The sequence below is a fragment of the Eucyclogobius newberryi genome, unplaced genomic scaffold (genome assembly GCF_026437365.1).
Source record: "Eucyclogobius newberryi isolate DKJ021-1_F unplaced genomic scaffold, fEucNew1.0.hap1 SCAF_17, whole genome shotgun sequence".
NCBI classification, from domain to species: Eukaryota; Metazoa; Chordata; class Actinopteri; order Gobiiformes; family Gobiidae; genus Eucyclogobius; species Eucyclogobius newberryi.
Genome location: NW_027315801.1, coordinates 1,402,084 through 1,414,779, shown reverse-complemented (window position 1 = coordinate 1,414,779; position 12,696 = coordinate 1,402,084). Strand labels below are relative to the sequence as shown.

General features: G+C 43.3%; 1 pseudogene; it reads right to left on the bottom strand.

The window, feature by feature from the left end:
* Positions 1-353: 353 nt before the first annotated feature.
* LOC140362544 (cilium assembly protein DZIP1-like) lies at positions 354-12,490 on the bottom strand (annotated as a pseudogene).
* Positions 12,491-12,696: the final 206 nt, after the last annotated feature.

The window sequence follows — 12,696 nt, the reverse complement described above, 5'->3', positions numbered from 1 at the left end:
GCATGACAGTATTGCACATGGGCATGACAGTATTGCACATGGGCATGATAGTATTGCACATGGGCATGACAGTATTGCACATGGGCATGACAGTATTGCACATGGGCATGATAGTATTGCACACGGGCATGACAGTATTGCACACGGGCATGACAGTATTGCACACGGGCGTGACAGTATTGCACATGGGCATGATAGTATTGCACACGGGCATGACAGTATTGCACACGGGCATGACAGTATTGCACACGGGCGTGACAGTATTGCACATGGGCATGACAGTATTGCACATGGGCATGACAGTATTGCACATGGGCATGACAGTATACACGTGTTCCTTTAAAATACAGAAGCTAGCGTCGATGAGTTCTTCCACCAAACCACCTCGGCCAATGCCTTGAGCCAGCACTATGGCCGATGGAGTAATCGCTGCTCTCTAAAGGAAGACTTAACCAGCTGTCCCCGGATTCTCGGTCCGTCTGTGTCACTTTTGTCTTGGTCACTTCAAACAGCCTTCTGGACTGCGGCTTGGTTCGAACTGATCTAGTTCTGTTTTGGACCCGACGGTATTTGTTCCTCTGGTCAAGCTCTTCCTCTTCTTCAGATTCCGTCGTCTGAGGAGGAGGTCTCCTTGAGAGTAACACAAAGAGTATTGTTCAAAATGATTCATGTCTGAAAAGTTTATACTTTCTACTACTCCATGAAAAAAGAATCATAATCAACTTTAGGGACTGTACATGGAGGAGTATATCAACCTTGTCCTGTTCTTGGGTGTGAATTTCTTTAGTTGCGGCATGAGCTTGGTACTTGGGGAGGGCTGAGGGGTTTTGATCAGCCTCTCTAAAGATACCGACATCAGTGTTGATGGTCTACGGGGCAAGCCATAAGAACAAGAGGCCACCTGCAACTCTACACAAATACATGCTCATTAAACATGAGCGAAGGACAAATCATGGTACACAGACCAGACGTGGTCGCACGGGGATTTTTGTACCTTGCATCGGTTGCTTGTTTCTGTTTGATCTTGTTTGATCGCGCCTCTTTTTCAGTTCTTTCAGCTTGTCTTCTAAATCATCATCAAGTTTCTGGCGATAAGACCAGTACTCGGGCACCATTTGTGAAATCCTCTGCCGCTTCACATTCACCCTGACAAGTTTAGACTCCAGCTTCTTCGTCGTAATTTCACTGCAATTCTGAGAAGAGAAATGAAATGTTAAACCGAAACAATGTCCATTAAAGTGTTTCCAGAATCCCACAAGTGATTTTTCAAAAAAGAGCATGTTCTCCAGCAGATGGCAGTATGCACACTTACAATACTGAAGTTCATTATGTGCTTACTACAGAATAACTGACATTTGTCAAATAAATATGTAATGTACTGTGGTGACTTGAGTGATGTTCCCATGGGGTGGTGTGTGGCAAGAAGGAGTCGCGGACACGGACTCTGTACCTTCAAAGTTAGTTTATTACAGAAATCGCAGTGTCAGATACAGGACAGAAAAACAGCCCCGGGTCATCCAGAAGAATCAGAAGACAACCCCGTTTTAGCCTTTGGGGTGGATTTTTATACCTCCACACACAAAGACCTCTATTTCATACATGACAGGCATGAGCTCATCCATGTACCAACGGTTTAGCCAATAAGAGAACAATATGTAAAGAATATCCATATTTGGGTAGAATGAGGACCGAAAAGCCCTCCTCTGTAAAACTGTCTGAGATGTCTCCCATTTCGGTAGTTAATCAGATGTGGGCCCCTTACATTCCATGGAATAGACATTTTGGTAGAAACAAAACACATTCCTAAAAGCCAGCCTCAGAATGGGGGCCTAACCTTGCATTGGCCTAGTTTTAATACACTTCAGTACTCACATGCATGAAGCCATGGCTCTTCAACTCGCGCATGAGAGACTTCTCAATCTCTTGCCTCATCTTTGTCCGGAGGCTGTCTATTCTTTGTGCACTCATATCTGTGCACTCTTTAGTTTGTAGTGCTGGCTCTAGTTTTCTCTTCACTGGGTTTGTCTCAGAAACACTTCTGGTCACTGGAAGGTAAAAGGGTGCAGTCAGTAGGTTTACGGTATTGTACTGAAATATAATGCTGCATGCCCTGACAAATGCAGAGATCTAAATGCAAAGATGATTTCATATGGTTTAAGACTCAACTTTAGATTAAATCATCTTTAAGGACAGACTGATGCAGCCAGGCAGTCGAGCCGCTCTGCTGTATGTATTTTACCTCTGTCCTCTTCTGGCAGCTCCTGTATAGTATCCAGCATAGGCGCCGAGGAGGGCTTCTCTTTGTGGACAGTAGAGGTCCGAGGTTCTATAGCAGATATGATGTATGTGACTGTCAGTATGCTAGACCTATGGTAATGCCATAATTATACATATACAAAGATCAATGACTTACTCTTTTGCTTAGGGTCTAGAAATACTGATACGTGAACGAAAAAACAAAAATATGATTTGATTTCTTTTTTGTGCAATTCGGAAAATCAATAAAACAATTTTTAAAAAATAAACGTCTGTACCTTGCATTTCAACAATTTTGGCTTGTGGGCTGGAAGACATCTTTTTTATCTGTAAGACAAATGATATATTCAGCTAAATGTGATTACAGTGTATCACCTCTGTCAAATATACAGTATGGGGACATTAAACAGTATGGATGTATAATATACAGTATGGGGACATTAAACAGTATGGATGTATAATATACAGTATGGGGACATTAAACAGTAAGGATGTATAATATACAGTATGGGGACTTTAAACAGTATGGATGTATAATATACAGTATGGGGACTTAAACAGTATGGATGTATAATATACAGTATGGGGACATTAAACAGTATGGATGTATAATATACAGTATGGGGACATTAAACAGTATGGATGTATAATATACAGTATGGGGACATTAAACAGTATGGATGTATAATATACAGTATGGGGACATTAAACAGTATGGATGTATAATATACAGTATGGGGACTTTAAACAGTATGGATGTATAATATACAGTATGGGGACATTAAACAGTATGGATGTATAATATACAGTATGGGGACATTAAACAGTAAGGATGTATAATATACAGTATGGGGACTTTAAACAGTATGGATGTATAATATACAGTATGGGGACTTTAAACAGTATGGATGTATAATATACAGTATGGGGACTTTAAACAGTATGGATGTATAATATACAGTATGGGGACTTTAAACAGTATGGATGTATAATATACAGTATGGGGACTTTAAACAGTATGGGTGTATAATATACAGTATGGGGACTTTAAACAGTATGGATGTATAATATACAGTATGGGGACTTAAACAGTATGGATGTATAATATACAGTATGGGGACTTTAAACAGTATGGATGTATAATATACAGTATGGGGACTTAAAACAGTATGGATGTATAATATACAGTATGGGGACTTTAAACAGTATGGATGTATAATATACAGTATGGGGACTTTAAACAGTATGGATGTATAATATACAGTATGGGGACATTAAACAGTATGGATGTATAATATACAGTATGGGGACTTTAAACAGTATGGATGTATAATATACAGTATGGGGACTTAAACAGTATGGATGTATAATATACAGTATGGGGACTTAAAACAGTATGGATGTATAATATACAGTATGGGGACTTTAAACAGTATGGAGCTGAACCAGGCCTGACCCCGCTGCACGTTTATTGTCGGCATTAACTGCTTTGTGATAACGTGAATGACTGACCTGCTCCTCCTGGCTCTTGATGGTTTGTTCTTGCTCCTGCAGCTTTTGGTCCAACTCCTGCCCGAGTTTCTGAGTTTGTGCTAGTTGCTCTGACACAATGTTGTGCATTCTGTTGAGCTCATTCAGCAACTGACCCATAGAGAAAGACAGATTATGTAGTGAGATAGGACTTGGAAATAACACTCAAACAAAAGCAAAAACATACCTGATTTTTCTCTGTTTCATGCTGTTCCTTTATATCCTGCAATCGAGTCTCCCACCTTTCGTCCTAAAACACAATATTTTTAAGATTTTTGTAATTTTTTAAACTTCTGGTTGTATACATTTTGTGCAATTTATTGTTAGTCACAGTCACCTGTTTCTTGAGCGTCTCTTCAAGTGTGTGGATTGCTTGTTGCTGGATTTCTTTGTAGTTGTCCAGGTCGTTTTCTGGTTTGATTGGAACAGGACTGGGTATTTTTGACTGCTGCTGATTTGCATCCTAAAGATTGCCAGCATATAAAAAAGCTTAGTACATAATACTACACGCAGTATAAAGGTAAAATCAGATAGCGTACATTTAGCATTCTAATATTCTGAGAGCAAAGCAATTCTAGCTCCCGCCGTATGCCGTCTGTATTTTCCTCCATCCTTCTGTCCATTCGAGCCATCTCCTTTGAAAGATCTATGTGCATGGACTCCTGCTCTCTTTCCTGTTATAAAAAACACACATGATTTAAAAAATAAATAAATAACCTTTACCAATGAAATCAGAGGGAATGTAAGGATTTATGTACCTGAGCTATTTTGGTTTGTATGGTCTGTTGCTGCTGCACAAGTTGCTCCTTCAAAGCTGTAATCTCTGCTTTCAGGCTGTCAATCTCTGATTTCCTCTCACCGTCTGACAGTGACAAGCCTGAGAATTACAAGTATTACAATAAATTATGAACAGAAAATGTCAATTTAACAAGCACTTAATATCACTTACTGGCCAAATACACCTTGGGATGGCGTCTTTCCATATGATTTTGGAGAAACAAAGCATTCAGATATGATTTTTCGCAATGTCGGCACTAGAAAAAAAAACAAAGTTGAAATCTGTTAATAAGATGCTGTTAACACAAACGCATTAGTTAAGTGGTGTTTTCATGAACATAAAATCGTTATGACCACCAAGCAAGGCGATTTTTAATTTTCATTATTATGTTATTATGGCTTTGAAGAGCATTACGTGTGTTCCAACGTCTAGACTGACTCCAGACTCTGATCTGTTCCCTGAGGCAGGAGACGCTCTCATTCACAGGCTGTGGTGAGAGCGTGAGAGTTGACGCTCTCACTTAAACCGTGCAGGTCTTAAAGAGGACACATGGTTTCCCTGTCAATTATTCAGCCTCTTGAAAAGGTTGGCATTTAGAGAGAGAGAGAGAGAGAGAGAGCAAGAAAGACAGAGCAAGAGAGAGAGAGAGAAACAGAGAGAGAGAGAGAGAGAGCTGAAATACACCTAGCATTGTGTCCCTGGCAACTTCTGGGCTAGGTTAGAAGTCAAAGTGAATATGAAACAAAAGTTGAAGTTACTGATGCAGCTTGTGATTCAATTTGGATGGCTTGAAACTATAATTACACAAAAATATAATAACGCTACTAAAGTTGCAGTTGTGTAGTGAATTTTAAGAATAACTGCAACCTAATGGCACCATCGGACAAAGCAAGCTGGGAAGATCTCAAAAGAACAATGACAGAGCTGTGGAGGAGTCGGGCGAAGGACGGTGAGTGCTGTCAGCTGCACACATGTCAAATGAATTCAGATGGCAAATGCATTGATTTAAATACTCTACCTCATAGCTGTCGGTGTTGCTTTGAGCAAGTAGCCTCTGCTGCATACAAATTGCCTTCTTCCTCTGTTTTAGCTCATCCTTTTGCTTTTTAATCAGCTCTTCTTTTCTCTTTTGCTGAGTTAGCAGCTGTACATGGACCTCATCGGCGGCTTCAAGCTTTTCCTCCAATGCCTGCATTTCCACTGTCAATAACTCCTGGCAGTGATCCAGGTACTCAACAGTGAGCTGGGCCAGGCGAAAAAGCTTGATCAGAACAGGGTCTACTGGATTCTGGCACCATGGACAGCGCTCATCATCCAGGCTGCAGAACGTCACTGCATTGGTGTACTCCTGAAGGACCCCCACATCTACCTGACTGATCACCTTGTCGATGTCCACTGTATTTATCCGTCTCCAGTCCACGCTCTCCCTACGTGGCTGAAACTTGAAGAGAGGAGCCGTGGAGATGCCGCAGGAAGGAGGCATAGCTGGTGCACAATGACCATATACAGAATTCTGGCTCAACCGAGAACCAAGAAGGAAGGAATCCCGTCTGAAGAATGGGCCCCTTAGTGGTCACGGCTGTAGATAAGCCACCCTGAAATGGCTGAAATGAAGAAAGAAAACATGCTAAAATTACATATCTAAACTGATCATGCAGCAATAAAGAGCCAGTACAAAGGAGGAGCACAGCTAGATTCCACCACTGCAGTAGCCATCTACCTAACACGCTGGTGTCTGTGCACAGCAGCTCCTATCTTACCATATTCGGCAAATATGTGCCTGTACCGCATGGAACTATAATATCACCTGGAAGAGGAATCCAACCTAACCCTGTTTTTCACCCAGTGAACATTGACGAAAATTTGCACACCTCTAAAAATCGTGGCTCTCTACATTCTGGCTATCTCTGCTTTCTAAAATTAAAATATGTGGCGTGTTAGCGCCCCCAAATGTACAAAAAATGCATTGAGCGATAGGCCAGCGGTAGATGGTGACAAGAGAAGTAAAAAATATAAAGGCATCGCCGTACGCCCAACAAAATCTCAGCCATATTGGATCAAAATTAGCCAAGTATGACAGGAGTTTTTCCAAATGTCGTACTCTTACGAACACCTCCGCGCGGGCGTTTGGCCTGAAAAAGCTGCAATTTGGTGAAAATTGTGTTGAGTGGTACATCTTTATTTTGATATCGTTCATGGTGTGAGCGGCAAAGCCGCAAACTGTAGCTAGAATTTCAGAAACTTCCCAAATTTTTTATTTGCTACCGCACATACAAAGTAATAAGTTAAAAAAAAAATGAGTCCTTCAAAAGTCAATCAAACCCATTTCATGTTACGGCTTACCCCTTTATACTTTAACAAACTCCTCCTTGGGCGTTTCCCAAATCAACCTAAAATTTGGAGAGGCTCATCTTCAGGAGTGGAACAAAAGTTATCGAAATGTTTCTTTTAAAAATTACAGTCTTTGTGTGGAAAAGCCACAACAAAGACACTTTCCAAAAAGTTTGACATTTTCAGTATGGAATAATACCCTTAATAACACAAAGAGAAGGCGCTATAGTGCCACGGTTATGGCAGTAGTCAAGTAGGTGTAATAAAAGGAGGGGCGGCGGCATTTGCGGCTATATATATATATATTTTTTTCTGCTCTTTGAGCTCTAATTTCACCTCCTGAACGTGCTCATTTTGGCTAAAATACAGAATCGGTGAACATTTAGTTTTTTATTATGCATTTACAAAATACTCCTACAAAAGTCAAAATACATTGCACCTATGTGCGACATCCAGACTGCCAGTTTGTCATAGAGTCACGAAATTCAATACGAGTAGTCCTCTCGTGTGGACAAAAAATATATATCATTGTGGCAATGCCCCCTGACTTACAAAATACTTCCTTCTTGAATTCAAAAGCACTCAGCAATTTCACTCATGTCAAACTTTAAAGATCCAATATGATAATATATGTTCTGTTTCGTAGTACTGTATACCCTGAGGGTTTATTTGATAATAATAAGTATTGTGCAACACCCATAACATAATAGTTATAAAATATCACCCATATCTTGGGCCCCGCTCACAAACCCGGAAATGCAGACGGCTTAGTTTGAGATTCGCCCCCGCCCTCGCGAAGAGCGATCTGCGTCCCCCGCCCAACCCGTGATGTAGTCTCAGCGAGGAGACGGCGGGATTGTCAGCGCATGACACAGCGGCACATGTCAGCAGAATTATTGGAACAAAAGAAGTAGCGTTTGAAGATAACTGTGCCTAAATAGCCGCGGTTCCTCTCGAACGCGATAGTATGCACGAAATCGAGCATCGCCCGCTTCAGAACACCCTCTAATGTACTCGTTCACTCACGTACTAATTACTGGAGGGAAAATAAAACTTTATTGTTGTAAAAGGGCAGAATTATAACGTTTTCATATGGTTTGAGGGGTTATTTTTTGCATGTTTAAAATGATGTTGCCTAAATGAGTTTCAGACCCGATATATGACCAGAAAAGTCATTTTGGTGTGTTCCATACCCTGATTGGTTGGTGAAGACCCTTGATTTGCGGGACAAACTCTGCTGCTCACAAAAGCAGAAGAGAAATGTCACGATAGATGAATCCACTCAACTGAAGTCAAACTCGTGAATGAGGTTGTTGTTGTGTTACTTTCAATGAAAAGGTGCATTTACCGCCACCTACTTCTTCTTCTTTGGTGTTTTATGGCGGTTGGTATCCAATTGTTACATTACCGCCAGACTTTATTCCTAAGACTTGATTGTAGGTCTTAGACTTTAGACTTTATTCTTTAAACATTATTCTACCTACTGTTGTTGTTGTTGTTGTTTTATGGCGGTTGGCATCCGAGTGTTGCATTACCGCCAGACTTTATTCCTTAGACTGTTATTGGACTGCCGTTGTTCTTCTTCTTCAAAGTATGTAACCCTATTCTATTCTAGAATCTTGGCTTTTACGTCACTGAATCCTGACATCCTGGTTCCAATTGTTACGCAACAAGGAACAAAAGAGCTTGATTGGGCAGAAATAGAAAACCAGGCTAAAGGTGCTAAATGGGAATCAGAGTGACGGAGGTCTACTTTTGGGAATCAGAGTGATCAGAGTAAAGAAATGGAGGTAGGGGCGTCGCTGGTCTCCTGTCCTCGCCCAATCCAGCAGATGCACGGTTGCCAAGCAACGACATCAGTGGAAATATCAAAGCCTAAAGATGAAGCCTAAAGAATAAAGCTGTACGGCGGAAGCACCGAACATCAAAGGAGAGGAAGATGAAGAAGAGTCAGCCCTGGAATAAAGCCGGTCGGACAGATGCAAGTCTGAAGTCCAAACGATCTAAAGGAAGTCTAAAGAAAGAATAAAGTCTGGCGATAATGTAAATACCAGCCGCCATAAAACACCAAAGAAGTCTGGAGAGGCGGGAGATGGCAGAGGAGAGTGGATCGGTGGTCGAAGACGTTCTGGACGGCGTGGAGGAGCAGCCTTTTCTGGCTGCACGTGCCCGGAAACGTAAAAAGTCCCTTAGCTCGTCCGAGGGTTCTGGGAATGAGCAGCAGGATGAGGCTGAAGCTATTGATATCCGGGGTGAGAGCAGAGACTGTAAGGTGATCATAAAGCTTGCACAGGATAGTGCATCCTTTAAGGAGTGGAATTCAGTGGCATTGTCAAAGAGCCTAACTGTAGCTGTGGGAGTGATCAAGAGTGCGAGTGTCCTTAGAGATGGCTCGCTGCTGGTTGTGTGCAAGGACGCGGCTCAGCAACGGAAGGCGATTGGAACTAAACGTCTGGGTGGAAAGGACATTCTTGTGTCTGATGCTGAAAGAAACACGGTCAGAGGAGTTATCGTCGGTGTCCCTACGGCGACGTCTGTGGATGAAGTTAAGGAGAATTTGACTGGAGCTACGGTGGTGGATGCTAGGCGGTTGAAGGTGACCCGGTCTGGGGTAAGATGTGACAGCTTGTCGGTAATGGTAACATTTGAAGGGAGGTGCCTGCCTAGTAAGGTGTTCATTGGGTTCATGTGCCATGACGTTAGGCCATATGTTCCACCGCCCCTGCGTTGCTTTAAGTGCCAGCGCTTTGGGAATATTGCAGCGGTCTGTAGAGGGAGGCAAAGATGTGGTAAATGTGCAGGAGATCACGAGTATGGGAAGTGTGACGTGGGAGCAAAACTGAAGTGCTGTAACTGTGGGGAAGAACATAGCTCTGCCTACGGGGGATGCAGGTTTAGCAAAAGAGCGCTGAGGTGCATAAAATAAAGGTCTCTCAAGGTATATCCTATGCAGATGCAGTCAAGAAAGTTTCAAGTAACGAGTTTAGAGTAAATACAGAGAGAGGAGCCAGCGCTGCTCCCAGCCAGGGCGAAATGCGAAAGGCCAGCGTGGCTCCCAAGAAGTGTGAAGGTTTCAAGAGTGGAGGTCCCAAGTGTGCAGGTTCCAGAATTAATGAGAATACCCTGGTTGTGGATAGAGAGGATTTTGTACTCTTTATGGTGGATGTTGTAAACTGTGCTGCTCAGACTCAAAGCAGAACTGAAATGATCAGGATCATTGCTAAAGCTGCAGGGAGATTCCTTGGAACAAAGGAGCTTGATTGGGCAGATATAGAAAACAGGCTAAAGGCGCTAAATGGGAGTCGGAGTGATGGGGGTCTGCTTTTGGGGAGTCAGAATGATCAGAGTGACGAGATGGGGGTGGTCTGTTGTTGTTGTTGTTGTTGTTGTTGTTGTTGTTGTTGTTGTTGTTGTTGTTGTTGTTGTTGTTGTTGTTGTTGTTGTTGTTGTTGTTGTTGTTGTTGTTGTTGTTGTTGTTGTTGTTGTTGTTGTTGTTGTTGTTGTTGTTGTTGTTGTTGTTGTTGTTGTTGTTGTTGTTGTTGTTGTTGTTGTTGTTGTTGTTGTTGTTGTTGTTGTTGTTGTTGTTGTTGTTGTTGTTGTTGTTGTTGTTTGGCATCCAATTGTTGCATAAAGTCTGGCGGTAATGCAACACTTGGATGCCAACTGCCATAAAACACCAAAGAGGAAGAAGAAGAGGCACAGGAAAAGAATAAAATCTAAATAATTGTAGCGGGGCTCCCTCTCAAACAATGGCGAAGTCAGATTTCAAGTGCTCAGGTGGATTTATTGTGCCAAAACCGAAGTGCATAAATAGTGCAACAGTGCAAAAATATATACAGTGAGCAAAAAGGTCCAAAAATATATATTTACAGAGTTCCAACTATGAGTTCAACTTTAACTCGTTCTCTCTTTTCACTCTCTCTCTTTGACTCGCTCTCTCACACGGTTAACTTCTCTGTTGTTGGAGACAGACTCCTCCCACAGCCAAGAGCGGCTCGCCTTTATTCCCCACTTGCCCCTCCCACTGAGCAAAATAACTAGATAATTCAAATCGCAAATAAACTGACAATAAACTGTTGTGGCCTCTTCCTACAACATAATACATCATTAATTATATACACATGTTCAAAATAAAGCAATATAAACACATAAAATATCCGGTGTCACATGGTCAGCACCAAGGCGCGAACAGCGCCCATTTAAACTTCCAGGAAGTCCTGGCTCGGTTTCGACCCAACGCGACGCATCGGCGGAGCGCGGCTTCGTGGCAAAACAGGTAACAATTGGCGTGTGTGTGCTTAGAATGAACCTAACGCGCGCAAGTGTGCACCCTTGGCGGATTAGTGACGGAGGAGTGCGGGGAAAGATGTGTGTGTAGCGTCTGATGCGAATGAATGAAACAGAGGGAAACGCGGGGAGCGGGGAATGTATGAGTGTGTGTTGGAAAGTGTGCTCGGGCATGAAGTGCCGCGTGGTTGTTCAGCAAATAAGCGCCGACACCAGTTAAAGACGGACTGGCTCCGTCACATTATCCCTCCCTTCACTGAGTTGACACTGTGGGGCAACCTGGACAAATAATCCGCAACAATGTTCATCTTGCCGGCACGGTGTCGGATGGCGAATCTGAAGGGCTGTAGTGCGAGATACCATCTGGTCAGGCGACTATTATGATCCTTCATAGTGTTGATCCAAGTCAGGGCACTATGATCAGTCTCTAGATCAAACTCTCGTCCGAGCAGGTAGTAGCGCAAGCTCTCCAACGCCCATTTGATTGCAAGGCCCTCTTTCTCTACAGCAGAGTAGCGGGTCTCGCGTGGCAGGAGTTTGCGACTCAATTACAATATTGGACGCTCCTCTCCAGGTTCCCCCTGAGTCAGGACTGCTCCGAGGCCAACCATGGAGGCATCCACTTGTACCAAGAAGCGCTTGGTGAAGTCCGGACTCTTCAGCACTGGTGATGAACACAGGTGAGCTTTGAGGGTGTTGAAGGCATTCTCACAGTCCTCGGTCCAGAGACTGGGTTTCGCTGGCCTTTGGTGGTGAGTGCAGTAAGCGGAGTGGCAATCGTTGCGAACTGTGGCACAAACCGTCGGTACCATCCGGCCAACCCCAGAAAGGAACGCACCTCTTTCTTTGTTCGTGGAGATTTCAGGATAGCCTCGACCTTGTCGACCTGAGGCCTCACCTCCCCTCGACCCATCTGATAGCCGAGGTAGCGTGTCTCCTGCCGAGCCCACTCACACTTTGCCGGATTCAGCGTAAGACCGGCTCGCTGGATCTGCTTCAGGACTTGGGAGAGATGTCGGACATGGTCCTCCCAGGTCTCGCTGAGGATGACGACATCGTCGAGATAAGCCGCGCTGAATAGCTCACACCCCTGGAGAACTCGATCCATCAGACGTTGAAACATAGCGGGTGCTCCATGCAGCCCGAATGGCATCACAGTAAACTGAAACAGTCCAGTTGGTGTTTGAAATGCTGTGGAGGGCCGTGAGGACTTCTCGGGGGGACTTGCCAGTATCCTTTGCAAAGGTCCGATGTGGTTATGTACTTGGCGGAACCAATCTTCTCCAGCAAGTCAACAATCCTTGGCATTGGGTATGCATCAAATTCAGACACAGAGTTCAGCTTTCGAAAGTCAATACATATCCTGAGTGATCCGTCTTTCTTGAAAACAATCACTACAGGACTGCTCCATTCGGATTTAGAAGGTTCGATGACTCCAGTCTCAGCATTTCTTGGATCTCATCTTGGAGCTTCCCAACAAGCTGCTGTGGTACACGATATGGTCGCTGTCGGAT